Consider the following 24,035-nt stretch of genomic DNA (forward strand, 5'->3'; position numbering starts at 1 on the left):
TAAGAGACATCATGCAGCCAGGCACCTCGGCTTGCGGCCACACCATCCTGAACGCGCCCGATCTCGTCAGATCTCGGAAGCTAAACGGGGCAGGACCTGGTCAGTACATGAATGTGAGACCTCCTGGAAATACCTCGTGCTGCAAGCTTTTACGTCTCCTGGGTAACTTTATCGTAGCTCTTAATACTCTCTATCTGTCTGGAGGAGATTTAATTGAAGTATTGTACACGTACCCAGCTACTGTCAACACCCTTTGCTGCACTGATATTTTTCCATCCATTTTTTTTTTTTTTTTTTGCTGGAAGTTCCGTCAATACCCGCCAACCTTTAAGAGACATCATGCAGCCAGGCCTTTCGGCTTGTGGCCACACCGTCCTGAATGCGCCCGATCTCGTCAGATCTCGGAAGCTAAACGGGGCAGGGCCTGGTCAGTACTTGGATGGGAGACCTCCTAGAAATACCAGGTGCTGCAAGCTTTTTACGTCTCCTGGGTAACTTCATCGTAGCTCTTAATACTCTCTTTCTGTCTCCAGGAGATATAATTGAAGAATTGTACACGTACCCGGCTACTTTCAACACCCTTTCCTGCACTGATATTTTTCCTCCATTTTTCTATTTTTTTTTTTTTTTTTTTGCTGGAAATTCCGTCAATACCCGCCAGCCTTTAAGAGACGTCATGCAGCCAGACATCTCGGCTTGCGGCCACACCGTCCTGAACGCGCCCGATCTCGTCAGATCTCGGAAGCTAAACGGGGCAGGACCTGTTCAGTACTTGAATGTGAGACCTCCTGGAAATACCTGGTGCTGCAAGCTTTTACGTCTCCTGGGTAACTTTATCGTAGCTCTTAATACTCTCTATCTGTCTGGAGGAGATATAATTGAAGTATTGTACACGTACCCAGCTACTGTCAACACCATTTGCTGCACTGATATTTTTCCATCCATTTTTCTTTTTTTTTTTTTTTTTTGCTGGAAGTTCCGTCAATACCCGCCAACCTTTAAGAGACATCATGTAGCCAGGCCTCTTGGCTTGCGGCCACACCGTCCTGAATGCGCCCGATCTCGTCAGATCTCGGAAGCTAAACGGGGCAGGGCCTGGTCAGTACTTGGATGGGAGACCTCCTAGAAATACCAGGTGCTGCAAGCTTTTTACGTCTCCTGGGTAACTTCATCGTAGCTCTTAATACTCTCTTTCTGTCTCCAGGAGATATAATTGAAGAATTGTACACGTACCCGGCTACTTTCAACACCCTTTGCTGCACTGGTATATTTCCCTCTATTTTTCTTTTTTTTTTTTTTTTTTGCTGGCAGTTCTGTCAATACCCGCCAGCCTTTAAGAGACATCATGCAGCCAGGCATCTCGGCTTGCGGCCACACCATCCTGAACGCGCCCGATCTCGTCAGATCTCGGATGCTAAACGGGGCAGGACCTGGTCAGTACATGATAGTGAGACCTCCTGGAAATACCTAGTGCTGCAAGCTTTTACGTCTCCTGGGTAACTTTATCGTAGCTCTTAATACTCTCTCTCTGTCTGGAGGAGATATAATTGAAGTATTGTACACGTACCCGGCTACTGTCAACACCCTTTGCTGCACTGATATTTTTCCATCCATTTTTCTTTTTTCTTTTTTTCTTTTATTTTTTTGCTGGAAGTTCCGTCAATACCCGCCAACCTTTAAGAGACATCATGCAGCCAGGGCTTTCGGCTTGTGGACACACCGTCCTGAATGCGCCCGATCTCGTCAGATCTCGGAAGCTAAACGGTGCAGGGCCTGGTCAGTACTTGGATGGGAGACCTCCTAGAAATACCAGGTGCTGCAAACTTTTTACGTCTCCTGGGTAACTTCATCGTAGCTCTTAATACTCTCTTTCTGTCTCCAGGAGATATAATTGAAGAATTGTACACGTACCCGGCTACTTTCAACACCCTTTGCTGCACTGGTATATTTCCCTCTATTTTTCTTTTTTTTTTTTGCTGGCAGTTCCGTCAATACCCGCCAGCCTTTAAGAGACATCATGCAGCCAGACATCTCGGTTTGCGGCCACACCGTCCTGAACGCGCCCGATCTTGTCAGATCTCGGAAGCTAAACGGGGCAGGACCTGGTCAGTACTTAAATGTGAGACCTCCTGGAAATACCAGGTGCTGCCAGCTTTTTACGTCTCCTGGGGAACTTCATCGTAGCTCTTAATACTCTCTTTCTGTCTGGAGAAGATATAATTGAAGAATTGTACACGTACCCGGCTACTTTCAACACCCTTTGCTGCACTGGTATTTTTCCCTCTATTTTTCTTTTTTTTTTTTGCTGGCAGTTCCGTCAATACCCGCCAGCCTTTAAGAGACATCATGCAGCCAGGCATCTTGGCTTGCGGCCACACCATCCTGAACGCGCCCGATCTCGTCAGATCTCGGAAGCTAAACGGGGCAGGGCCTGGTCAGTACTTGGATGGGAGACCTCCTAGAAATACCAGGTGCTGCAAGCTTTTTACGTCTCCTGGGTAACTTCATCGTAGCTCTTAATACTCTCTATCTGTCCGGAGGAGATATAATTTTAGTATTGTACACGTACCCAGCTACTGTCAACACCCTTTGCTGCACTGATATTTTTCCATCCATTTTTTTTTTTTTTTTTTTTTTTTTTTTTGCTTGAAGTTCTGTCAATACCCGCCAACCTTTAAGAGACATAATGCAGCCAGGCCTCTCGGCTTGTGGCCACACCGTCCTGAATGCGCCCGATCTCGTCAGATCTCGGAAGCTAAACGGGGCAGGGCCTGGTCAGTACTTGGATGGGAGACCTCCTAGAAATACCAGGTGCTGCAAGCCTTTTACGTCTCCTGGGTAACTTCATCGTAGCTCTTAATACTCTCTATCTGTCCAGAGGAGATATAATTTAAGTATTGTACACGTACCCAGCTACTGTCAACACCCTTTGCTGCACTGATATTTTTTCATCCATTTTTTTTTTTTAATTTTTTTTTTTTTTTGCTTGAAGTTCTGTCAATACCCGCCAACCTTTAAGAGACATCATGCAGCCAGGCATCTCGGCTTGCGGCCACACCATCCTGAACGTGCCCGATCTCGTCAGATCTCGGAAGCTAAACGGGGCAGGACCTGGTCAGTACATGAATGTGAGACCTCCTGGAAATACCTGGTGCTGCAAGCTTTTACGTCTCCTGGGTAACTTTATCGTAGCTCTTAATACTCTCTATCTGTCTGGAGGAGATATAATTGAAGTATTGTACACGTACCCAGCTACTGTCAACATCCTTTGCTGCACTGATATTTTTCCATCCATTTTTCTTTTTTTTTTTTTTTTCTGCTGGAAGTTCCGTCAATACCCGCCAACCTTTAAGAGACATAATGCAGCCAGGCCTCTCGGCTTGCGGCCACACCGTCCTGAATGCGCCCGATCTCGTCAGATCTCGGAAGCTAAACGGGGCAGGGCCTGGTCAGTACTTGGATGCGAGACCTCCTAGAAATACCAGGTGCTGCAAGCCTTTTACGTCTCCTGGGTAACTTCATCGTAGCTCTTAATACTCTCTTTCTGTCTCCAGGAGATATAATTGAAGAATTGTACACGTACTAGGCTACTTTCAACACCCTTTGCTGCACTGGTATATTTCCCTCTATTTTTCTTTTTTTTTTTTCCTGGCAGTTCCGTCAATACCCGCCAGCCTTTAAGAGACATCATGCAGCCAGGCGTCTCGGCTTGCGGCCACACCATCCTTAACTCGCCCGATCTCGTCAGATCTCGGAAGCTAAACGGGGCAGGACCTGGTCGGTACATGAATGTGAGACCTCCTGGAAATACCTGGTGCTGCAAGCTTTTACGTCTCCTGGGTAACTTTATCGTAGCTCTTAATACTCTCTATTTGTCTGGAGGAGATATAATTGAAGTATTGTACACGTACCCAGCTACTGTCAACATCCTTTGCTGCACTGATATTTTTCCATCCATTTTTCTTTTTTTTTTTTTTTTTTTTTTTTTTTTTTGCTGGCAGTTCCGTCAATACCCGCCAGCCTTTAAGAGACATCATGCAGCCAGGGCTTTCGGCTTGCGGCCACACCGTCCTGAACGCGCCCGATCTCGTCAGATCTCGGAAGCTAAACGGTGCAGGGCCTGGTCAGTACTTGGATGGGAGACCTCCTAGAAATACCAGGTGCTGCAAGCTTTTTACGTCTCCTGGGTAACTTCATCGTAACTCTTAATACTCTCTATCTGTCTGGAGGAGATATAATTGAAGTATTGTACACGTACCCAGCTACTGTCAACACCATTTGCTGCACTGATATTTTTCCATCCATTTTTCTTTTTTCTTTTTTTCTTTTATTTTTTTGCTGGAAGTTCCGTCAATACCCGCCAACCTTTAAGAGACATCATGCAGCCAGGGCTTTCGGCTTGTGGACACACCGTCCTGAATGCGCCCGATCTCGTCAGATCTCGGAAGCTAAACGGTGCAGGGCCTGGTCAGTACTTGGATGGGAGACCTCCTAGAAATACCAGGTGCTGCAAGCTTTTTACGTCTCCTGGGTAACTTTATCGTAGCTCTTAATACTCTCTATCTGTCTGGAGGAGATATAATTGAAGTATTGTACACGTACCCAGCTACTGTCAACATCCTTTGCTGCACTGATATTTTTCCATCCATTTTTCTTTTTTTTTTTTTTTTCTGCTGGAAGTTCCGTCAATACCCGCCAACCTTTAAGAGACATAATGCAGCCAGGCCTCTCGGCTTGCGGCCACACCGTCCTGAATGCGCCCGATCTCGTCAGATCTCGGAAGCTAAACGGGGCAGGGCCTGGTCAGTACTTGGATGGGAGACCTCCTAGAAATACCAGGTGCTGCAAGCCTTTTACGTCTCCTGGGTAACTTCATCGTAGCTCTTAATACTCTCTTTCTGTCTCCAGGAGATATAATTGAAGAATTGTACACGTACTAGGCTACTTTCAACACCCTTTGCTGCACTGGTATATTTCCCTCTATTTTTCTTTTTTTTTTTTCCTGGCAGTTCCGTCAATACCCGCCAGCCTTTAAGAGACATCATGCAGCCAGGGCTTTCGGCTTGCGGCCACACCGTCCTGAACGCGCCCGATCTCGTCAGATCTCGGAAGCTAAACGGTGCAGGGCCTGGTCAGTACTTGGATGGGAGACCTCCTAGAAATACCAGGTGCTGCAAGCTTTTTACGTCTCCTGGGTAACTTCATCGTAACTCTTAATACTCTCTATCTGTCTGGAGGAGATATAATTGAAGTATTGTACACGTACCCAGCTACTGTCAACACCATTTGCTGCACTGATATTTTTCCATCCATTTTTCTTTTTTCTTTTTTTCTTTTATTTTTTTGCTGGAAGTTCCGTCAATACCCGCCAACCTTTAAGAGACATCATGCAGCCAGGGCTTTCGGCTTGTGGACACACCGTCCTGAATGCGCCCGATCTCGTCAGATCTCGGAAGCTAAACGGTGCAGGGCCTGGTCAGTACTTGGATGGGAGACCTCCTAGAAATACCAGGTGCTGCAAGCTTTTTACGTCTCCTGGGTAACTTCATCGTAGCTCTTAATACTCTCTTTCTGTCTCCAGGAGATATAATTGAAGAATTGTACACGTACCCGGCTACTTTCAACACCCTTTGCTGCACTGGTATATTTCCCTCTATTTTTCTTTTTTTTTTTTGCTGGCAGTTCCGTCAATACCCGCCAGCCTTTAAGAGACATCATGCAGCCAGACATCTCGGCTTGCGGCCACACCGTCCTGAACGCGCCCGATCTTGTCAGATCTCGGAAGCTAAACGGGGCAGGACCTGGTCAGTACTTAAATGTGAGACCTCCTGGAAATACCAGGTGCTGCCAGCTTTTTACGTCTCCTGGGGAACTTCATCGTAGCTCTTAATACTCTCTTTCTGTCTGGAGAAGATATAATTGAAGAATTGTACACGTACCCGGCTACTTTCAACACCCTTTGCTGCACTGGTATTTTTCCCTCTATTTTTCTTTTTTTTTTTTGCTGGCAGTTCCGTCAATACCCGCCAGCCTTTAAGAGACATCATGCAGCCAGGCATCTTGGCTTGCGGCCACACCATCCTGAACGCGCCCGATCTCGTCAGATCTCGGAAGCTAAACGGGGCAGGGCCTGGTCAGTACTTGGATGGTAGACCTCCTAGAAATACCAGGTGCTGCAAGCTTTTTACGTCTCCTGGGTAACTTCATCGTAGCTCTTAATACTCTCTATCTGTCCGGAGGAGATATAATTTAAGTATTGTACACGTACCCAGCTACTGTCAACACCCTTTGCTGCACTGATATTTTTCCATCCATTTTTTTTTTTTTTTTTTTTTTTTTTTTTGCTTGAAGTTCTGTCAATACCCGCCAACCTTTAAGAGACATCATGCAGCCAGGCGTCTCGGCTTGCGGCCACACCATCCTGAACTCGCCCGATCTCGTCAGATCTTGGAAGCTAAACGGGGCAGGACCTGGTCGGTACATGAATGTGAGACCTCCTGGAAATACCTGGTGCTGCAAGCTTTTACGTCTCCTGGGTAACTTTATCGTAGCTCTTAATACTCTCTATCTGTCTGGATGGAGATATAATTGAAGTATTGTACACGTACCCAGCTACTGTCAACACCCTTTGCTGCACTGATATTTTTCCATCCATTTTTCTTTTTTTTTTTTTTTTTCTGCTGGAAGTTCCGTCAATACCCGCCAACCTTTAAGAGACATAATGCAGCCAGGCCTCTGGGCTTGCGGCCACACCGTCCTGAATGCGCCCGATCTCGTCAGATCTCGGAAGCTAAACGGGGCAGGGCCTGGTCAGTACTTGGATGGGAGACCTCCTAGAAATACCAGGTGCTGCAAGCCTTTTACGTCTCCTGGGTAACTTCATCGTAGCTCTTAATACTCTCTATCTGTCCAGAGGAGATATAATTTAAGTATTGTACACGTACCCAGCTACTGTCAACACCCTTTGCTGCACTGATATTTTTCCATCCATTTTTTTTTTTTTATTATTTTTTTTTTTTGCTTGAAGTTCTGTCAATACCCGCCAACCTTTAAGAGACATCATGCAGCCAGGCATCTCGGCTTGCGGCCACACCATCCTGAACGTGCCCGATCTCGTCAGATCTCGGAAGCTAAACGGGGCAGGACCTGGTCAGTACATGACTGTGAGACCTCCTGGAAATACCTGGTGCTGCAAGCTTTTACGTCTCCTGGGTAACTTTATCGTAGCTCTTAATACTCTCTATCTGTCTGGAGGAGATATAATTGAAGTATTGTACACGTACCCAGCTACTGTCAACATCCTTTGCTGCACTGATATTTTTCCCTCCATTTTTCTATTTTTTTTTTATTTTTTTTTGCTGGAAGTTCCGTCAATACCCGCCAACCTTTAAGAGACATCATGCAGCCAGGCCTTTCGGCTTGCGGCCACACCATCCTTAACTCGCCCGATCTCGTCAGATCTTGGAAGCTAAACGGGGAAGGACCTGGTCGGTACATGAATGTGAGACCTCCTGGAAATACCTGGTGCTGCAAGCTTTTACGTCTCCTGGGTAACTTTATCGTAGCTCTTAATACTCTCTATCTGTCTGGAGGAGATATATTTGAAGTATTGTACACGTACCCAGCTACTGTCAACACCCTTTGCTGCACTGATATTTTTCCATCCATTTTTCTTTTTTTTTTTTTTTTTTGCTGGAAGTTCCGTCAATACCCGCCAACCTTTAAGAGACATCATGCAGCCAGGCCTCTCGGCTTGCGGCCACACCGTCCTGATTGCGCCCGATCTCGTCAGATCTCGGAAGCTAAACGGGGCAGGGCCTGGTCAGTACTTGGATGGGAGACCTCCTAGAAATACCAGGTGCTGCAAGCCTTTTACGTCTCCTGGGTAACTTCATCGTAGCTCTTAATACTCTCTTTCTGTCTCCAGGAGATATAATTGAAGAATTGTACACGTACTAGGCTACTTTCAACACCCTTTGCTGCACTGATATTTTTCCCTCCATTTTTCTTTTTATTTTATTTTTTTGCTGGAAGTTCCGTCAATATCCGCCAGCCTTTAAGAGACATCATGCAGCCAGGCCTCTTGGCTTGTAGTCACACCGTCCTGAACGCGCCCGATCATATCAGATTTCGGAAGCTAAACGGGGCAGGGCCTGGTCAGTACTTGGATGTGTGACCTCCTGGAAATACCAGGTGCTGCAAGCTTTTTACTTCTCCTGGGTAACTTCATCGTAGCTCTTAATACTCTCTTTCTGTCTCCAGGAGATATAATTGAAGAATTGTACACGTACTAGGCTACTTTCAACACCCTTTGCTGCACTGGTATATTTCCCTCAATTTTTTTTTTTTTTTTTGCTGGACGTTCCGTCAATACCCGCCAGCCTTTAAGAGACATCATGCAACCAGGCCTCTCGGTTTGCGGACACACAGTCCTGAACCCGCCCGATCTCGGAAGATCTCGGAAACTAAATGGGGCAGGGCCTGGTCAGTACTTGGATGGGAGACCTTCTGGAAATACCAGGTGCTGCCAGCTTTTTACGTCTCCTGGGGAACTTCATCGTAGCTCTTAATACTCTCTTTCTGTCTGGAGAATATATAATTGAAGAATTGTACACGTACCCGGCTACTTTCAACACCCTTTGCTGCACTGGTATTTTTCCCTCTATTTTTCTTTTTTTTTTTGGCTGGCAGTTCCGTCAATACCCGCCAGCCTTTAAGAGACATCATGCAGCCAGGCATCTCGGCTTGCAGCCACACCATCCTGAACGCGCCCGATCTCGTCAGATCTCGGAAGCTAAACGGGGCAGGACCTGGTCAGTACATGAATGTGAGACCTCCTGGAAATACCTCGTGCTGCAAGCTTTTACGTCTCCTGGGTAACTTTATCGTAGCTCTTAATACTCTCTATCTGTCTGGAGGAGATTTAATTGAAGTATTGTACACGTACCCAGCTACTGTCAACACCCTTTGCTGCACTGACATTTTTCCATCCATTTTTTTTTTTTTTTTTTGCTGGAAGTTCCGTCAATACCCGCCAACCTTTAAGAGACATCATGCAGCCAGGACTTTCGGCTTGCGGCCACACCATCCTGAACTCTCCCGATCTCGTCAGATCTTGGAAGCTAAACGGGGCAGGACCTGGTCAGTACATGAATGTGAGACCTCCTGGAAATACCTGGTGCTGCAAGCTTTCACGTCTCCTGGGTAACTTTATCGTAGCTCTTAATACTCTCTATCTGTCTGGAGGAGATATAATTGAAGTATTGTACACGTACCCAGCTACTGTCAACACCCTTTGCTGCACTGATATTTTTCCATCCATTTTTCTTTTTTTTTTTTTTTTTGCTGGAAGTTCCGTCAATACCCGCCAGCCTTTAAGAGACATCATGCAGCCAGACATCTCGGCTTGCGGCCACACCGTCCTGAACGCACCCGATCTCGTCAGATCTCGGAAGCTAAACGGGGCAGGACCTGGTCAGTACTTGAATGTGAGACCTCCTGGAAATACCTGGTGCTGCAAGCTTTTACGTCTCCTGGGTAACTTTATCGTAGCTCTTAATACTCTCTATCTGTCTGGAGGAGATATAATTGAAGAATTGTACACGTACCCAGCTACTGTCAACACCATTTGCTGCACTGATATTTTTCCCTCCATTTTTCTTTTTTCTTTTGTTTTTTGCTGGAAGTTCCATCAATACCCTCCAGCCTTTAAGACACATCATGCAGCCAGGCCTCTTGGCTTGAGGCCACACCGTCCTGAAGACGCAAGATCTCGTCAGATCTCGGAAGAGAAACTAGGCAGGGCCTGGTCAGTAATTGGATGGGTGACCTCCTGGAAATACCAGGTGCTGAAAGCTTTTTACATCTCCTGGGTAACTTCAGAGTAGCTCTTAATACTCTCATTCAGTCTGGAGGAGATATAATTGAAGAATTGTACATGTACCCGGCTACTTTCAACACCCTGTCCTGCACTGATATTTTTCCCTCCATTTTTCTATTTATTTATTTTTTATTTTTTGCTGGAAGTTCCGTCAATACCCGCTAGCCTTTAAGAGACATCATGCAGCCCGGCCTCTCGGCTTTTGGCCACACCGTCCTGAATGCGCATGATATCGTCAGATCTCGGAAGCTAAACGGGGCAGGACCTGGTCAGTACTTGAATGTGAGACCTCCTGGAAATACCAGGTGCTGCAAGCTTTTACGTCTCCTGGGTAACTTTATCGTAGCTCTTAATACTCTCTTTCAGTCTGCAGGAGATATAATTGAAGAATTGTACACGTACCCGGCTACTTTCAACACCCTTTCCTGCACTGATATTTTTCCCTCCATTTTTCTATTTTTTTTTTATTTTTTTTTGCTGGAAGTTCCGTCAATACCCGCCAACCTTTAAGAGACATCATGCAGCCAGGCCTTTCGGCTTGCGGCCACACCATCCTGAACTCGCCCGATCTCGTCAGATCTTGGAAGCTAAACGGGGAAGGACCTGGTCGGTACATGAATGTGAGACCTCCTGGAAATACCTGGTGCTGCAAGCTTTTACGTCTCCTGGGTAACTTTATCGTAGCTCTTAATACTCTCTATCTGTCTGGAGGAGATATATTTGAAGTATTGTACACGTACCCAGCTACTGTCAACACCCTTTGCTGCACTGATATTTTTCCATCCATTTTTCTTTTTTTTTTTTTTTTTTGCTGGAAGTTCCGTCAATACCCGCCAGCCATTAAGAGACATCATGTAGCCAGGCCTCTCGGCTTGCGGCCACACCGTCCTGAATGCGCCCGATCTCGTCAGATCTCGGAAGCTAAACGGGGCAGGGCCTGGTCAGTACTTGGATGCGAGACCTCCTAGAAATACCAGGTGCTGCAAGCCTTTTACGTCTCCTGGGTAACTTCATCGTAGCTCTTAATACTCTCTTTCTGTCTCCAGTAGATATAATTGAAGAATTGTACACGTACTATGCTACTTTCAACAGCCTTTGCTGCACTGATATTTTTCCCTCCATTTTTCTTTTTATTTTATTTTTTTGCTGGAAGTTCCGTCAATATCCGCCAGCCTTTAAGAGACATCATGCAGCCAGGCCTCTTGGCTTGTAGTCACACCGTCCTGAACGCGCCCGATCATATCAGATTTCGGAAGCTAAACGGGGCAGGGCCTGGTCAGTACTTGGATGTGTGACCTCCTGGAAATACCAGGTGCTGCAAGCTTTTTACGTCTCCTGGGTAACTTCATCGTAGCTCTTAATACTCTCTTTCTTTCTCCAGGAGATATAATTGAAGAATTGTACACGTACCCGGCTACTTTCAACACCCTGTGCTGCACTGGTATATTTCCCTCTATTTTTCTTTTTTTTTTTTGCTGGCAGTTCCGTCAATACCCGCCAGCCTTTAAGAGACATCATGCAGCCAGGCATCTCGGCTTGCGGCCACACCATCCTGAACGCGCCCGATCTCGTCAGATCTCGGAAGCTAAACGGGGCAGGACCTGGTCAGTACATGAATGTGAGACCTCCTGGAAATACCTGGTGCTGCAAGCTTTTACTTCTCCTGGGTAACTTTATCGTAGCTCTTAATACTCTCTATCTGTCTGGAGGAGATATAATTGAAGTATTGTACACGTATCCGGCTACTTTCAAAACCCATTACTGCACTGATATTTTTCCCTCCATTTTTCTTTTTCTTTTTTTTTTTTTTTGCTGGAAGTTCCGTCAATACCCGCCAGCCATTAAGAGACATCATGTAGCCAGGCCTCTCGGCTTGCGGCCACACCGTCCTGAATGCGCCCGATCTCGTCAGATCTCGGAAGCTAAACGGTGCAGGGCCTGGTCAGTACTTGGATGGGAGACCTCCTAGAAATACCAGGTGCTGCAAACTTTTTACGTCTCCTGGGTAACTTCATCGTAGCTCTTAATACTCTCTTTCTGTCTCCAGGAGATATAATTGAAGAATTGTACACGTACCCGGCTACTTTCAACACCCTTTGCTGCACTGGTATATTTCCCTCTATTTTTCTTTTTTTTTTTTGCTGGCAGTTCCGTCAATACCCGCCAGCCTTTAAGAGACATCATGCAGCCAGGCATCTCGGCTTGCGGCCACACCATCCTGAACGCGCCCGATCTCGTCAGATCTCGGAAGCTAAACGGGGCAGGGCCTGGTCAGTACTTGGATGGGAGACCTCCGAAAAATACCAGGTGCTGCAAGCCTTTTACGTCTCCTGGGTAACTTCATCGTAGCTCTTAATACTCTCTTTCTGTCTGGAGGAGATATAATTGAAGAATTGTACACGTACTAGGCTACTTTCAACACCCTTTGCTGCACTGATATTTTTCCCTCCATTTTTCTTTTTATTGTTTTTTTTTGCTGGAAGTTCCATCAATATCCGCCAGCCTTTAAGAGACATCATGCAGCCAGGCCTCTTGGCTTGTAGTCACACCGTCCAGAACGCGCCCGATCATATCAGATTTCGGAAGCTAAACGGGGCAGGGCCTGCTCAGTACTTGGATGGGAGACCTCCTGGAAATACCAGGTGCTGCAAGCTTTTTACGTCTCCTGGGTAACTTCATCGTAGCTCTTAATACTCTCTTTCTGTCTCCAGGAGATATAATTGAAGAATTGTACACGTACCTGGCTATTTTCAACACCCTTTGCTGCAATGGTATATTTCCCTCTATTTTTCTTTTTTTTTTTTGCTGGCAGTTCCGTCAATACCCGCCAGCCTTTAAGAGACATCATGCAGCCAGGCATCTCGGCTTGCGGCCACACCATCCTGAACGCGCCCGATCTCGTCAGATCTCGGAAGCTAAACGGGGCAGGACCTGGTCAGTACATGAATGTGAGACCTCCTGGAAATACCTGGTGCTGCAAGCTTTTACTTCTCCTGGGTAACTTTATCGTAGCTCTTAATACTCTCTATCTGTCTGGAGGAGATATAATTGAAGTATTGTACACGTACCCGGCTACTTTCAAAACCCATTACTGCACTGATATTTTTCCCTCCATTTTTCTTTTTTTTTTTTTTTTTTTTTTGCTGGAAGTTCCGTCAATACCCGCCAGCCATTAAGAGACATCATGTAGCCAGGCCTCTCGGCTTGCGGCCACACCGTCCTGAATGCGCCCGATCTCGTCAGATCTCGGAAGCTAAACGGTGCAGGGCCTGGTCAGTACTTGGATGGGAGACCTCCTAGAAATACCAGGTGCTGCAAACTTTTTACGTCTCCTGGGTAACTTCATCGTAGCTCTTAATACTCTCTTTCTGTCTCCAGGAGATATAATTGAAGAATTGTACACGTACCCGGCTACTTTCAACACCCTTTGCTGCACTGGTATATTTCCCTCTATTTTTCTTTTTTTTTTTTGCTGGCAGTTCCGTCAATACCCGCCAGCCTTTAAGAGACATCATGCAGCCAGGCATCTCGGCTTGCGGCCACACCATCCTGAACGCGCCCGATCTCGTCAGATCTCGGAAGCTAAACGGGGCAGGGCCTGGTCAGTACTTGGATGGGAGACCTCCGAGAAATACCAGGTGCTGCAAGCCTTTTACGTCTCCTGGGTAACTTCATCGTAGCTCTTAATACTCTCTTTCTGTCTGGAGGAGATATAATTGAAGAATTGTACACGTACTAGGCTACTTTCAACACCCTTTGCTGCACTGATATTTTTCCCTCCATTTTTCTTTTTATTGTTTTTTTTTGCTGGAAGTTCCATCAATATCCGCCAGCCTTTAAGAGACATCATGCAGCCAGGCCTCTTGGCTTGTAGTCACACCGTCCAGAACGCGCCCGATCATATCAGATTTCGGAAGCTAAACGGGGCAGGGCCTGCTCAGTACTTGGATGGGAGAGCTCCTGGAAATACCAGGTGCTGCAAGCTTTTTACGTCTCCTGGGTAACTTCATCGTAGCTCTTAATACTCTCTTTCTGTCTCCAGGAGATATAATTGAAGAATTGTACACGTACCTGGCTACTTTCAACACCCTTTGCTGCAATGGTATATTTCCCTCTATTTTTCTTTTTTTTTTTTGCTGGCAGTTCCGTCAATACCCGCCAGCCTTTAAGAGACATCATGCAGCCAGGCATCTCAGCTTGCGGCCACACCATCCTGAACGCACCCGATCTCGTCAGATCTCGGAAGCTAAACGGGGCAGGACCTGGTCAGTACATGAATGTGAGACCTCCTGGAAATACCTCGTGCTGCAAGCTTTTACGTCTCCTGGGTAACTTTATCTTAGCTCTTAATACACTCTTTCTGTCTGGAGGAGATATAATTGAAGTATTGTACACGTACTCTGCTACTTTTAACACCCTTTGCTGCACTGATATTTTTCCCTCCATTTTTCTTTTTCTTTTTTCTTTTTTCTGGAAGTTCCGTCAATATCCGCCAGCCTTTAAGAGACATCATGCAGCAAGGCCTCTTGGCTTGCGGCCACACCGTCCTGAACGCGCCCCATCTCGTCAGCTCTCGGAAGCTAAACTGGGCAGGGCCTGGTCAGTACTTCGATGGGTGACCTCCTGGAAATACAAGGTGCTGCAAGATTTTTACGTCTCCTGGGAAACTTCATCGTAGCTCTTTATACTCTCTTTCTGTCTGGAGGAGATATAATTGAAGAATTGTACACCTACCCGGCTACTTTCAAAACCCTTTGCTGCACTGATTTGTTTCTCTCCATTTTTCTTTTTTCTTATTTTTTTTGCTGGAAGTTCCATCAATACCCGCCAGCCTTTAAGAGACATCATGCAGCCAGGCCTCTTTGTTTGCGGCCACACCGTCCTGAACGTGCCCGATTTCGTCAGATCTCGGAAGCTGAACGGGGCAGGGCCTGATCAGTACTTGGATGGGAGACCTCCTGGAAATACCAGGTGCTGCAAGCTTCTTACGTCTCCTGGGTAACTTCATCATAGCTCTTAATACTCTCTTTCTGTCTGGAGGAGATATAATTGAAGAATTGTACACGTACCCGGCTACTTTCAACTCCCTTTGCTGCACTGAAATTTTTCACTCCATTTTTCTTATTTCTTTTTTTTTTGCTGGCAGTTCCGTCAATACCCGCCAGCCTTTAAGAGACTTCATGCAGCCAGGCCTCTTGGTTTGCGGCCACACCGTCCTGAACGCGCCCAATCTCATCAGATCTCGGAAGCTAAACGGGGCAGTGTCTATTCTGTACTTGGATGGGAGACCTCCTGGAAATACCAGGTGCTGCAAGCTTCTTACGTCTCCTGGGTAACTTCATCATAGCTCTTAATACTCTCTTTCTGTCTGGAGGAGATATAATTGAAGAATTGTACACGTACCCGGCTACTTTCAACTCCCTTTGCTGCACTGATATTTTTCCCTCCATTTTTCTTTTTTCTTCTTTATTTTGCTGGAAGTTCTGTCAATATCCTCCAGCCTTTAAGAGACATCATGCAGCCAGGCATCTCGGCTTGTGGCCACACCATCCTGAATGCGCACGATCTCGTCAGATCTCGGAAGCTAAACGGGGCAGGGCCTGGTCAGTACTTAGATGGGAGACCTCCTGGAGATACCAGGTGCTGCAAGCTTTTTACATCACTTGGGTAACTTCATCGTAGCTCTTCATACTCGCTTTCTGTCTGGAGGAGATATAATTGAAGTATTGTACACGTACCCAGCTACATTTAACACCCTTTGCTGCACTGATATTTTTCCCTCCATTTTTCTTATTTCTTTTTTTTTTGCTGGAACTTCCGTCAATACCCGCCAGCCTTTAAGAGACTTCATACATCCAGGCCTCTAGGTTTGCGGCCACACCGTCCTGAATGCGCCCGATCTCATCAGATCTCGGAAGCTAAACGGGGCAAGACTTGGTCAGTACTTGGATGGGAGACCTTCTGGAAATACCTGGTGCTGCAAGCTTTTTAGTCTCCTGAGTAACTTCATTGTAGCTCTTAATACTCTCTTTCTGTCAGGAGAAGATACAATTGAAGAAATGTACACGTACCCGGCAACTTTCAACACCCTTTGCTGCACTGATATTTTTCCCTCCATTTTTCATTTTTCTTTTTTTTTTTGCTGGAAGGTCCGTCAAAACCCGCCCGCCTTTAAGAGACATCATGCTGCCAGGCGTCTCGGCTTGCGGCCACGCCGTCCTGAACGCGACCGATCTCATCAGATCTCGGAAGCTATACAGGGCAGGGCCTGGTCAGTACTTGGATGGGTGACCTCCTGGAAATACCAGGTGCTGCAAGCTTTATACGTCTCCTGGGTAACATCATCGTAGATCTTAATACTCTCTTTCTGTCTGGAGGAGATATAATTGAAGAAATGTACACGTACCCGGCTACTTTCAACACCCTTTGCTGAACTGATATTTTTCCCTCCATTTTTCTTTTTTTATTTGCTGGAAGTTCCGTCAACACCCGTCAGCCTTTAAGAGACATCATGCAGCCAGGCCTCTCGGCTTGCGGCTACACCGTCCTGGACGCACCCCGTCTCGTCAGATCTCGGAAGCTAAACGGGGCATGGCCTGGTCAGTACTTGGATGGGAGATCTCCTAGAAATACCAGGTGCTGCAAGTTTTTTACGTCTCCTGGGTAACTTCATCGTAGCTCTTAATAATCTCTTTCTGTCTGGAGGAGATATAATTGAAGAATTGTACACGTTCCCGGCTACTTTCAACACCCTTTCCTGCACTGTTATTTTTCCCTCCATTTTTTTATTTTTTTATTTTTTATTTTTTGCTGGAAATTCCGTCAATACCCGCCAGCCTTTAAGAGACATCATGCAGCCAGGCATCTCGGCTTGCGGCCACACCGTCCTGAACGTGCCCGGTCTCGTCAGACCTTGGAAACTAAACGGGCCAGGGCCTGGTTAGTACTTGGATGGGTGACCTCCAGGAAATACCAGGTGATGCAAGCTTTTTACGTCTCCTGGGTATCTTCATCGTAGCTCTTAATACTCTTTATCTGTCTGGAGGAGATATAATTGAAGTATTGTACACTTTGTCTTAGGGACAGTCTGGCTAGCAGTGACTGAGTGGTTGACAGACGACAAGCAACGGAATGTACGTGCTCTGTGATGTCATAGCAGTCAGCTGAGAGAGGCTCGTGATGTCATCGCTGAGCTGTCTGTCTGTCTGTCTGTCTCTCTCTCTCTCTTTCTCTCTCTCTCTCTCTCTCTCTCTTCCTCTCAATTCAATTCATTTGTATTGTCAAAGCAATTGGACATACATACATATATATATATATATATATATATATATATATATATATATACATACATACATACATCCATACATGCTAGAAAGTCATTACTATGTTATCTTAAAGGCTAACTAAGCAGAACATATATCATTATAGAACAGAGTTCATAGGTCAACACATGGTTTTAGGGAACAGGCACGTAGGTCATACCGTTTGACAATGTCTCCAAGGTTCTCATCGTAAATAACAAACAGAAATCAAACTATCTTCTGGGCTGACCTTCTAGCTTGACCGTATCTTTCTTAAGTATACAAGAGAGAAAAACAGGTGTAAGAAAATAATTTCTAATTTTCCTTCTACACATATATACATACATACATACATATGTAGCGTTATGTTGGGTGTATTTGGATAAGAGCATTTGGGCTCTGAGCTGAAGCACTGATCTAAAGAAGACCTCTCCCCCCCCAAAGTTATCAGATTTCCTTAGCTCATCAGCTTGGAACTGGTTTGCATCAAAGTGACAGTTTTGGGGAGGATGGCACCGAGAAGAGGCCAAATAGTTTGGAATTCTGCTATGAGATGTCTGGAGAAAGGGGCCTGTAGGTGATAAAAACTCTTTGAAGTGGATGAGAGCCGAAATCCCGACATAGAGCTACGAACCCAGGCCAACCGGCATTTCCAAAAGATGGCATGGATTGACATCAGTCATAAATAAAGCCTCCCTCCAATAGGACACTGGGGGCTGAAACCGAAATCCAATCTCAAGAACTCAGGGACCAATCACCTACTGATCTGACAGACTATAAGGAACAGCGGACAGTCTTTCTCTCTCTCTCTCTCTCACCTGAACCAGAAACTCGCTGCCACAGCTCAACCTGTAGCTCTGTTGCCAGAACCGGAATCAGAAACCAACCAAGTCTTTGCCGGCAACAGAAGAGTTAAACTATGAGAAGGAGATTGAGCGAAGAATTATTTTAAAGGACTTTATTAAATAAATAACTTCACAGACCCACCTGATCAGTGGAGTTTTACAGCTGGACAATTGACTAAGTCGACTGAATACGAAAGTGTCAGTCACTTAAATAGCTATTTGAGTCTTAAGAAACTTGACCCTTGGAACAAACAGGGCCCTGCTTTCCTCAAAGACTTCGTCTTCAAGTAACTACGGTGGAACCATGCTTACAAAGAAGATTTTGTGCACAACCTTGGAGCCTTCAAACCAATGGTAAATCTGTTTGGAAACGACTCTACATTCCCGAAACCCCAACTTCCAGGTGCATCGACTGAGTGGAAGTTCTTGGACAAAGCCGAACCGGACTGCCTTTGTTCCAAACCACACGGACCTCGTGCCGTGTGCTGTTATCTGAGCCCGAAGCCAGAGAGGCCTCTCTGCGACGAAGTTCACATAAGTTTAACAGTTTGGAGTTTGTGATTCATGACATTTGAGAAATCAATTAGAAATGTTAATCTGTGATTCATAACTCTAGAATGTGTAATATCATTTAGTTTTCTTAAATATAAATGTGAGTTGCATTAAACTGTTTTGTTGATAATTTTAGAAATAAAATCTGTCAACGCCGAGAAATATCTTCTCATTCCTGTTTAACTGTTTAGTCTGAAATTGACACAAGTTAATAGACATTAGATTATTGGTGGCCCTGCCTATCCTTAATCATTGAATAATAATCAGTTAAGGGAAATTGTGGTAACAAATAGGATCTTTCTCGGCACCTAAACGTAAATGAGACTGATATATATATAACGAGAAGTTACCTGACATAAATACTAACCTGCGTAGTTATTTAATGTCTGACTAATAATACTAACGAGAGACTCACCTTCGTCTTACTAACCGGTGTTGTAGTCAATGTGTTTATAACCTTTTTTGTTTAACGATTTGTTAAACGGAATGTACGTGCTCTGTGATGTCATAGCAGTAAGCTGAGAGAGGCTCGTCATGTCATCGCTGAGCTGGCTGGCTGGCTTTCTGTGTGTGTGTGTGTGTGTGTGTGTGTGTCTCTCTGTCTGTCTGTCTGTCTGTCTCTCTCTCTCTCTCTCTTACTCTCTCTCTCTCCCTCTCAATTCAATTCATTTGTATTGTCAAAGCAATTGGACATGCATACATACATACATACATATATATGGAAAATAAACAATATGTGTACATCTCTTTCTGCATTAGTGGTGCCCTCACAGATGTGCAAGTTACATGACAGACAGACAGACAGACACACACACACTTTCACACACAGACAGACAGACACAGACACACACAGAAACACACACACATACTTTGACAGACAGACAGACAGACACACGCATATTATGGGTCTTTGTTGGGTAGTGAAATGGGTAGCATCAGTCGCAGTGTGGGTAATGTCAGGGAGCCAATCATAGTCCCCGTTATTTGCATATCGTGGCGCAAAGCATTCTGGGAAAAGCAACTAAACACGTTTAGTCATGTATTTGTCCATAGTTTACACATGAGATGAAAGAGACAGTATGACGTATTGAGCACCTAGGATTCCTCATGTGTATGTGAGGGGCAGAGGAACCGGATCCCAAGTGTGCGTCCCAGGTGCTATAGGTTTCAAAGCATGCAGGGGAATAGGCACCCCACCCTGACACCTATAGAAGACTGGATAGGGAGATATAAATAGCAATGGGGAGACTCTTGTACTTGGTGTGGCTCTATCCATATAGTGGGGCCAGCAGCCACTTAGCAGGTGCAGCAATAGAAGCTCAGCCTGGGGAGACTGGATTTAGCATTTCCTCTCCATTTTGATAACTATCCATAATCATTTCTGCAAAATACTTCTATGATACCTATGTATGTTTTTTACTTGTACTATATTATACTATCAAGTATCAGTGTACACATACAATGTGACCTGTTACATTAATACAGAGGCCACGGAAGGCCAGATCACTAATAGCCACTGTCCCCTGATATTACACTTTTTTACAATCACTTTGGCACTCATTTCAGAACCTTGATGTCATTTTTCAAAACTCTAGACACTAAACTCACACCCGATGATCAAAATGCACATTTTTCAAAACTCTAACACTTTTTTACAATTGCTTGGATACAATACACATCAACCTCAGATCATTTGTTCATTGAACTAAAATGACACAACTTAACATCAAAGTATTACCATTTCAAAATGCAATTCACACATTACATCTGAGATCACTGTCTATTCATTTCATTACAAAGATCTAACTATCAATTGATACAGCTGCTCAAAATGATAAGTGACTGTTGCATTACTCTTAATGCATAATTTTATGGAAACTGACAAACAATATTCCATGTTTCGATCATGAAAGTTTCAGGATAATGAGATCCATTGACATCAATAAACGAGGAGCATGAACCAGTTGGACTACATTATCTATGGATGTAATATTTCATCATCATTCATCATCATGTAGCACTTTTCCACACCATGTTTGCAGTGTGGAAGGAAAGTTAGAAATTCTTTCTCTAATACCTGTTTTTCTCTCTTGTATACTTAAGAAAGATAAGGTCAAGCTAGAAGGTCAGGCCAGAAGGTAGTTTGATTTCTGTTTGTTATTTACGATGAGAATCTTGGAGACAATGTCAAACAGTATGATTGAAGTGCCTGCTCCCTAATCCATGTGTTGATCTATGAACTCTGTCCTATAATGATATAAATTCTGCTTAGCTAACTTTTAAGATAACATAGTAATGACTTTCTGATTATAACCAGCTCTTTGATTTTTGTGTATAAAAGCTCTGACTGTTAAAATGAAGGCAGAGCGACTTTGGGATCTACTTGAGTCACTGTTCCTCTCCACGCTGCGTGTATTAAAGGCATTGCAACTAACGCTCCAACCTGGTTGAAGATGATTGTTCTTCCACATCAGATTTGACATTACTGTATGTATGCAGGCCCTTGTAATTGCTTTTCCAATACTGCCAACTGGTTATTGATGATTGATTTCACATTGTGGTACGAGTATCGAGTGAAATGAGTGCTATCCACCCCAGCAACACAGTGATAACATGGAGCCGGCAGGTCATCCAGGTCACAATAGAGGTCAAGCAGTGGGAGGAGGAAGACGTGGTGGTCAAAGGAATGGAAGGGGACATGCACCCCTTCTGAGAGGTGGTCGTGGGCCTCGTCATAGAGGAGGGCTTAGGCCTCACCAGAGAGGCAGCCATGGGCCTCATTTGAGAGGTGTTGGGGGAACGTGGTAGAGGACAAGGCCACGGACCAGACAGCGGCAGCAACAGCAAATAGTGTCCAGTGAAATCCGAGAAATAGTTGTAGAGCATGTTGTAAATCATGGCATGACCATGACTGAGGCAGCTACAATGATTCAATCAAACCTCAGAATCAACTCAGGATCAACTGTGGCCTCAATCATCAGAAATTTCCGTACTGAGAAGCGGCAAGTCTTCAGCATGCACTAAACATTAGGCTACTCTCAATTGTCAAATGACTGTATACTGCATACCAATGTGTAGCACAGAGTATAGTGTGCCTTTTGAAAGAAATGCAGACAGAGTGAAGCAGCTGATGACTGAGTATGTTCAGGTATGTTCAGTTTCAAGATGCCTCTTGTGAAAAATGGTTGTGAGAACCTGAACCTGAACACAGGGCTGATGGAAATTCAGAAGTACAGTAATCAATCCTTTGTTTTACACTAAGCCAGGTGAGGAACACTGCAGTTGACATTTTACTGTAGTTTTGTTCTTTTTTGTAGCTAATTATTGTTGCATGGATTCAAAGAAACCTATGGTGTGATTTGATTGTATTGCATCAATACATTTCAGATTTTGTTCAATGATTCCACTGTGTCTGTAGTATTCTCTCTACTAGTCCTTTTACAGTGATGTATTTATGTGTAGTACCATAATGAAACATGTATCACATATTTTGTACTACAATATTTAATGATTGTACGAACAACTACACAGTGAAACTATCGGTATCTTCTGTGTGGGTGATCTAAATAAATGTTACTATGGTATTTCATGATAAATGAATTATTTGAACCAACAAGTCTGCAAGTGCAAGGTTTCTTTAAAGATATGAATGCACAATGCAATGTTTTGAACATTGGACAGCCTGTGTTACAAGTGATGACCGTTTTGAGTTTTGTGTCTAGAGTTTTGAAAAATGACATCAAGGTTCTGAAATTAGTGACAAAGTGATTGTAAAAAACTGTATATTCATCCTATTTAATGTGCTCTTTTAAAATGTACTTTTCTTTTTTATGTTGCCATTTCTGTTCTACCAATGTTTCAGTTGTTAGCCAAAGATTGACAGAGTACATCTCATACACACAGGCCAGACAGCAAGGATTTCTTTTTGAAATTCAATTACAAATGCTGCATGAACTCATCAATACGATTAGAGCTCCTGAAAGCAATATAACTAACTCACTCTACAGCATCTCATTAGCAGTGAAAAGAAACCAAGAAAGTTGGGACAGTCGACTGTTTACCACTATGTAACATCACCTTTTCTTTTAATAACACTTATTAAGCACTTGGGCACTGAAGACACCACTTGGTTAAGTTTAGCAAGTGGGATTTCCCCCCATTCATCCATTATGCATTTCCTCAGCTGCGCAACTGCACAGGGCCTTCGTTGTCTTAATTTGCACTTCATAGTGCGCCACACATTCTCAATTCGGAGACAGGTCAGGACTGCAGGCAGGCCATGCTAGCACCCGCACTCTCTGCCTACGCAACCATGCGCTTGTAATCTGGGCAGAATGTGGTTTGGCGTTATCCTGCTGAAAAATGCAGGGATGTCCCTGGAAAAGACGATGTCTGGATGGCAGCATATGTTGCTCCAAAATGTGTACATCTCTTTCTGCAAAAATGGTGCCCTCACAGATGTGCGAGTTACATGACAGACAGACACTCATACACACTGTCACACCCACACACACACACACACTTTCACAGACAGACACACGCACACACACTCACTTTCACACAGAGACAGACACACAAACACAGAGACAGACACACACACACTCACTTTCACACAGAGACACACAAACACATACACTTTCACACAGACACACACACACATACATACATACATACATACATATATAAGGAAAAGAAACAATACATTTAAAAATCACAAAAAGATGTAATAAAGTACAGAAAATCTAAATGTAATAAAATGTGATCTTTAATACACACAAATATGTATGGCTGGTCGGATGCGTCTTGGACTCGGGTTCCTCTTCATTACGTATAATGCTTTTGCCTTTTGCTATAGCTTTCCGTGGAGGGGATCGTGGGTGAGTTTGTACCATTCTTGGGGGGCTCTGCCTTGTTGGGGCGGAGCTGTGATCCAGGTGAACAGCAGATCGGACATAGGTGGGCATGTGGGCGGAGGAGGAAGGCCGGTCAAGCAAATAAGCTTGCTAAGGTACGCAGCAGCAGCAAGCAGCCCCACCATCCAGTCAGCCAGCCAGTCTGGCTGGCAGTGACTGAGTGGTTGACAGACGGCAAGCAACGGAATGTACGTGCTCTGTGATGTCATAGGAGTCACCTGAGAGAGATGTTTGTGATGTCATCGCTGAGCTGGCTGGCTCTGTGTGTCTTGCTGGCTGTGTGTGTGTGTGTGATAGAGAGAGAGACTTTTTGACTTTTATCAGACTTCATTGCCTGTTTGCAACACGCAATAATTCATACAAAAGAAAATAAATAAATAAAAAATAGTGTTCCCCTTTGTTTGTCTCCCCCCAACAAGCATTAACTCCGCCACTGATCTGTACACTTTTAAAGAAAGCAACCCAATACACACAACAAAACAACCATCAAATACTAAACCCTATAAATGAATTACATAATAAAAACCAACTCCCCGTCATACAA

At 44.7% G+C, this 24,035-nt stretch overlaps 17 non-coding genes and 34 pseudogenes across 17 annotated transcripts; all 51 read left to right on the forward strand.

Annotated features, from left to right (window-relative positions):
• Positions 1 to 29: 29 nt before the first annotated feature.
• Positions 30 to 148, forward strand: LOC136728945 (uncharacterized; annotated as a pseudogene).
• Positions 149 to 357: 209 nt separating this feature from the next.
• On the forward strand, positions 358 to 476 carry LOC136728991 (5S ribosomal RNA). Its single transcript, XR_010808835.1, has one exon. It is a non-coding gene; the product is annotated as a 5S ribosomal RNA (ribosomal RNA).
• A 218-nt stretch (positions 477 to 694) lies between these two features.
• On the forward strand, positions 695 to 813 carry LOC136729593 (uncharacterized; annotated as a pseudogene).
• Positions 814 to 1,028: 215 nt separating this feature from the next.
• Positions 1,029 to 1,147, forward strand: LOC136729505 (5S ribosomal RNA). The gene has a single exon (XR_010809034.1). It is a non-coding gene; the product is annotated as a 5S ribosomal RNA (ribosomal RNA).
• A 216-nt stretch (positions 1,148 to 1,363) lies between these two features.
• On the forward strand, positions 1,364 to 1,482 carry LOC136729142 (uncharacterized; annotated as a pseudogene).
• A 224-nt stretch (positions 1,483 to 1,706) lies between these two features.
• On the forward strand, positions 1,707 to 1,825 carry LOC136729751 (uncharacterized; annotated as a pseudogene).
• Positions 1,826 to 2,035: 210 nt separating this feature from the next.
• Positions 2,036 to 2,154, forward strand: LOC136728968 (uncharacterized; annotated as a pseudogene).
• A 210-nt stretch (positions 2,155 to 2,364) lies between these two features.
• Positions 2,365 to 2,483, forward strand: LOC136729573 (5S ribosomal RNA). Its single transcript, XR_010809040.1, has one exon. It is a non-coding gene; the product is annotated as a 5S ribosomal RNA (ribosomal RNA).
• A 221-nt stretch (positions 2,484 to 2,704) lies between these two features.
• LOC136728831 (5S ribosomal RNA) lies at positions 2,705 to 2,823 on the forward strand. The gene has a single exon (XR_010808820.1). It is a non-coding gene; the product is annotated as a 5S ribosomal RNA (ribosomal RNA).
• Positions 2,824 to 3,044: 221 nt separating this feature from the next.
• LOC136729753 (uncharacterized) lies at positions 3,045 to 3,163 on the forward strand (annotated as a pseudogene).
• A 215-nt stretch (positions 3,164 to 3,378) lies between these two features.
• On the forward strand, positions 3,379 to 3,497 carry LOC136729401 (5S ribosomal RNA). The gene has a single exon (XR_010809001.1). It is a non-coding gene; the product is annotated as a 5S ribosomal RNA (ribosomal RNA).
• A 210-nt stretch (positions 3,498 to 3,707) lies between these two features.
• On the forward strand, positions 3,708 to 3,826 carry LOC136729026 (uncharacterized; annotated as a pseudogene).
• A 227-nt stretch (positions 3,827 to 4,053) lies between these two features.
• On the forward strand, positions 4,054 to 4,172 carry LOC136729363 (5S ribosomal RNA). Its single transcript, XR_010808967.1, has one exon. It is a non-coding gene; the product is annotated as a 5S ribosomal RNA (ribosomal RNA).
• A 225-nt stretch (positions 4,173 to 4,397) lies between these two features.
• Positions 4,398 to 4,516, forward strand: LOC136729596 (uncharacterized; annotated as a pseudogene).
• Positions 4,517 to 4,732: 216 nt separating this feature from the next.
• Positions 4,733 to 4,851, forward strand: LOC136729321 (5S ribosomal RNA). Its single transcript, XR_010808929.1, has one exon. It is a non-coding gene; the product is annotated as a 5S ribosomal RNA (ribosomal RNA).
• A 210-nt stretch (positions 4,852 to 5,061) lies between these two features.
• On the forward strand, positions 5,062 to 5,180 carry LOC136729364 (5S ribosomal RNA). The gene has a single exon (XR_010808968.1). It is a non-coding gene; the product is annotated as a 5S ribosomal RNA (ribosomal RNA).
• Positions 5,181 to 5,405: 225 nt separating this feature from the next.
• Positions 5,406 to 5,524, forward strand: LOC136729598 (uncharacterized; annotated as a pseudogene).
• Positions 5,525 to 5,734: 210 nt separating this feature from the next.
• LOC136728910 (uncharacterized) lies at positions 5,735 to 5,853 on the forward strand (annotated as a pseudogene).
• A 210-nt stretch (positions 5,854 to 6,063) lies between these two features.
• Positions 6,064 to 6,182, forward strand: LOC136729310 (5S ribosomal RNA). Its single transcript, XR_010808919.1, has one exon. It is a non-coding gene; the product is annotated as a 5S ribosomal RNA (ribosomal RNA).
• Positions 6,183 to 6,403: 221 nt separating this feature from the next.
• LOC136729058 (uncharacterized) lies at positions 6,404 to 6,522 on the forward strand (annotated as a pseudogene).
• Positions 6,523 to 6,739: 217 nt separating this feature from the next.
• Positions 6,740 to 6,858, forward strand: LOC136729333 (5S ribosomal RNA). The gene has a single exon (XR_010808940.1). It is a non-coding gene; the product is annotated as a 5S ribosomal RNA (ribosomal RNA).
• Positions 6,859 to 7,079: 221 nt separating this feature from the next.
• LOC136728867 (uncharacterized) lies at positions 7,080 to 7,198 on the forward strand (annotated as a pseudogene).
• Positions 7,199 to 7,417: 219 nt separating this feature from the next.
• On the forward strand, positions 7,418 to 7,536 carry LOC136729134 (uncharacterized; annotated as a pseudogene).
• A 215-nt stretch (positions 7,537 to 7,751) lies between these two features.
• On the forward strand, positions 7,752 to 7,870 carry LOC136728806 (5S ribosomal RNA). Its single transcript, XR_010808818.1, has one exon. It is a non-coding gene; the product is annotated as a 5S ribosomal RNA (ribosomal RNA).
• Positions 7,871 to 8,086: 216 nt separating this feature from the next.
• Positions 8,087 to 8,205, forward strand: LOC136729743 (uncharacterized; annotated as a pseudogene).
• Positions 8,206 to 8,743: 538 nt separating this feature from the next.
• On the forward strand, positions 8,744 to 8,862 carry LOC136728958 (uncharacterized; annotated as a pseudogene).
• A 209-nt stretch (positions 8,863 to 9,071) lies between these two features.
• On the forward strand, positions 9,072 to 9,190 carry LOC136728967 (uncharacterized; annotated as a pseudogene).
• Positions 9,191 to 9,404: 214 nt separating this feature from the next.
• LOC136729414 (5S ribosomal RNA) lies at positions 9,405 to 9,523 on the forward strand. The gene has a single exon (XR_010809013.1). It is a non-coding gene; the product is annotated as a 5S ribosomal RNA (ribosomal RNA).
• Positions 9,524 to 9,738: 215 nt separating this feature from the next.
• On the forward strand, positions 9,739 to 9,857 carry LOC136729234 (uncharacterized; annotated as a pseudogene).
• Positions 9,858 to 10,078: 221 nt separating this feature from the next.
• Positions 10,079 to 10,197, forward strand: LOC136729223 (uncharacterized; annotated as a pseudogene).
• Positions 10,198 to 10,416: 219 nt separating this feature from the next.
• LOC136729085 (uncharacterized) lies at positions 10,417 to 10,535 on the forward strand (annotated as a pseudogene).
• A 215-nt stretch (positions 10,536 to 10,750) lies between these two features.
• On the forward strand, positions 10,751 to 10,869 carry LOC136729402 (5S ribosomal RNA). The gene has a single exon (XR_010809002.1). It is a non-coding gene; the product is annotated as a 5S ribosomal RNA (ribosomal RNA).
• Positions 10,870 to 11,085: 216 nt separating this feature from the next.
• LOC136729744 (uncharacterized) lies at positions 11,086 to 11,204 on the forward strand (annotated as a pseudogene).
• Positions 11,205 to 11,414: 210 nt separating this feature from the next.
• LOC136729663 (uncharacterized) lies at positions 11,415 to 11,533 on the forward strand (annotated as a pseudogene).
• Positions 11,534 to 11,751: 218 nt separating this feature from the next.
• LOC136729471 (uncharacterized) lies at positions 11,752 to 11,870 on the forward strand (annotated as a pseudogene).
• Positions 11,871 to 12,080: 210 nt separating this feature from the next.
• On the forward strand, positions 12,081 to 12,199 carry LOC136729317 (5S ribosomal RNA). The gene has a single exon (XR_010808925.1). It is a non-coding gene; the product is annotated as a 5S ribosomal RNA (ribosomal RNA).
• Positions 12,200 to 12,415: 216 nt separating this feature from the next.
• On the forward strand, positions 12,416 to 12,534 carry LOC136728833 (uncharacterized; annotated as a pseudogene).
• Positions 12,535 to 12,744: 210 nt separating this feature from the next.
• On the forward strand, positions 12,745 to 12,863 carry LOC136729664 (uncharacterized; annotated as a pseudogene).
• Positions 12,864 to 13,082: 219 nt separating this feature from the next.
• LOC136729472 (uncharacterized) lies at positions 13,083 to 13,201 on the forward strand (annotated as a pseudogene).
• A 210-nt stretch (positions 13,202 to 13,411) lies between these two features.
• On the forward strand, positions 13,412 to 13,530 carry LOC136729299 (5S ribosomal RNA). Its single transcript, XR_010808909.1, has one exon. It is a non-coding gene; the product is annotated as a 5S ribosomal RNA (ribosomal RNA).
• Positions 13,531 to 13,746: 216 nt separating this feature from the next.
• Positions 13,747 to 13,865, forward strand: LOC136729065 (uncharacterized; annotated as a pseudogene).
• Positions 13,866 to 14,075: 210 nt separating this feature from the next.
• On the forward strand, positions 14,076 to 14,194 carry LOC136728864 (uncharacterized; annotated as a pseudogene).
• Positions 14,195 to 14,409: 215 nt separating this feature from the next.
• Positions 14,410 to 14,528, forward strand: LOC136729054 (uncharacterized; annotated as a pseudogene).
• A 216-nt stretch (positions 14,529 to 14,744) lies between these two features.
• LOC136729575 (uncharacterized) lies at positions 14,745 to 14,863 on the forward strand (annotated as a pseudogene).
• A 215-nt stretch (positions 14,864 to 15,078) lies between these two features.
• LOC136729081 (uncharacterized) lies at positions 15,079 to 15,197 on the forward strand (annotated as a pseudogene).
• Positions 15,198 to 15,413: 216 nt separating this feature from the next.
• LOC136729524 (uncharacterized) lies at positions 15,414 to 15,532 on the forward strand (annotated as a pseudogene).
• Positions 15,533 to 15,747: 215 nt separating this feature from the next.
• LOC136729511 (uncharacterized) lies at positions 15,748 to 15,866 on the forward strand (annotated as a pseudogene).
• Positions 15,867 to 16,081: 215 nt separating this feature from the next.
• Positions 16,082 to 16,200, forward strand: LOC136729419 (5S ribosomal RNA). Its single transcript, XR_010809017.1, has one exon. It is a non-coding gene; the product is annotated as a 5S ribosomal RNA (ribosomal RNA).
• Positions 16,201 to 16,409: 209 nt separating this feature from the next.
• LOC136729077 (uncharacterized) lies at positions 16,410 to 16,528 on the forward strand (annotated as a pseudogene).
• Positions 16,529 to 16,749: 221 nt separating this feature from the next.
• On the forward strand, positions 16,750 to 16,868 carry LOC136729729 (uncharacterized; annotated as a pseudogene).
• Positions 16,869 to 23,383: 6,515 nt separating this feature from the next.
• On the forward strand, positions 23,384 to 23,498 carry LOC136729283 (U5 spliceosomal RNA). The gene has a single exon (XR_010808894.1). It is a non-coding gene; the product is annotated as a U5 spliceosomal RNA (small nuclear RNA).
• The last annotated feature ends 537 nt before the right edge of the window (positions 23,499 to 24,035 follow it).

This window comes from Amia ocellicauda, unplaced genomic scaffold (assembly GCF_036373705.1).
Source record: "Amia ocellicauda isolate fAmiCal2 unplaced genomic scaffold, fAmiCal2.hap1 HAP1_SCAFFOLD_30, whole genome shotgun sequence".
In the NCBI taxonomy this organism is placed as follows: Eukaryota; Metazoa; Chordata; class Actinopteri; order Amiiformes; family Amiidae; genus Amia; species Amia ocellicauda.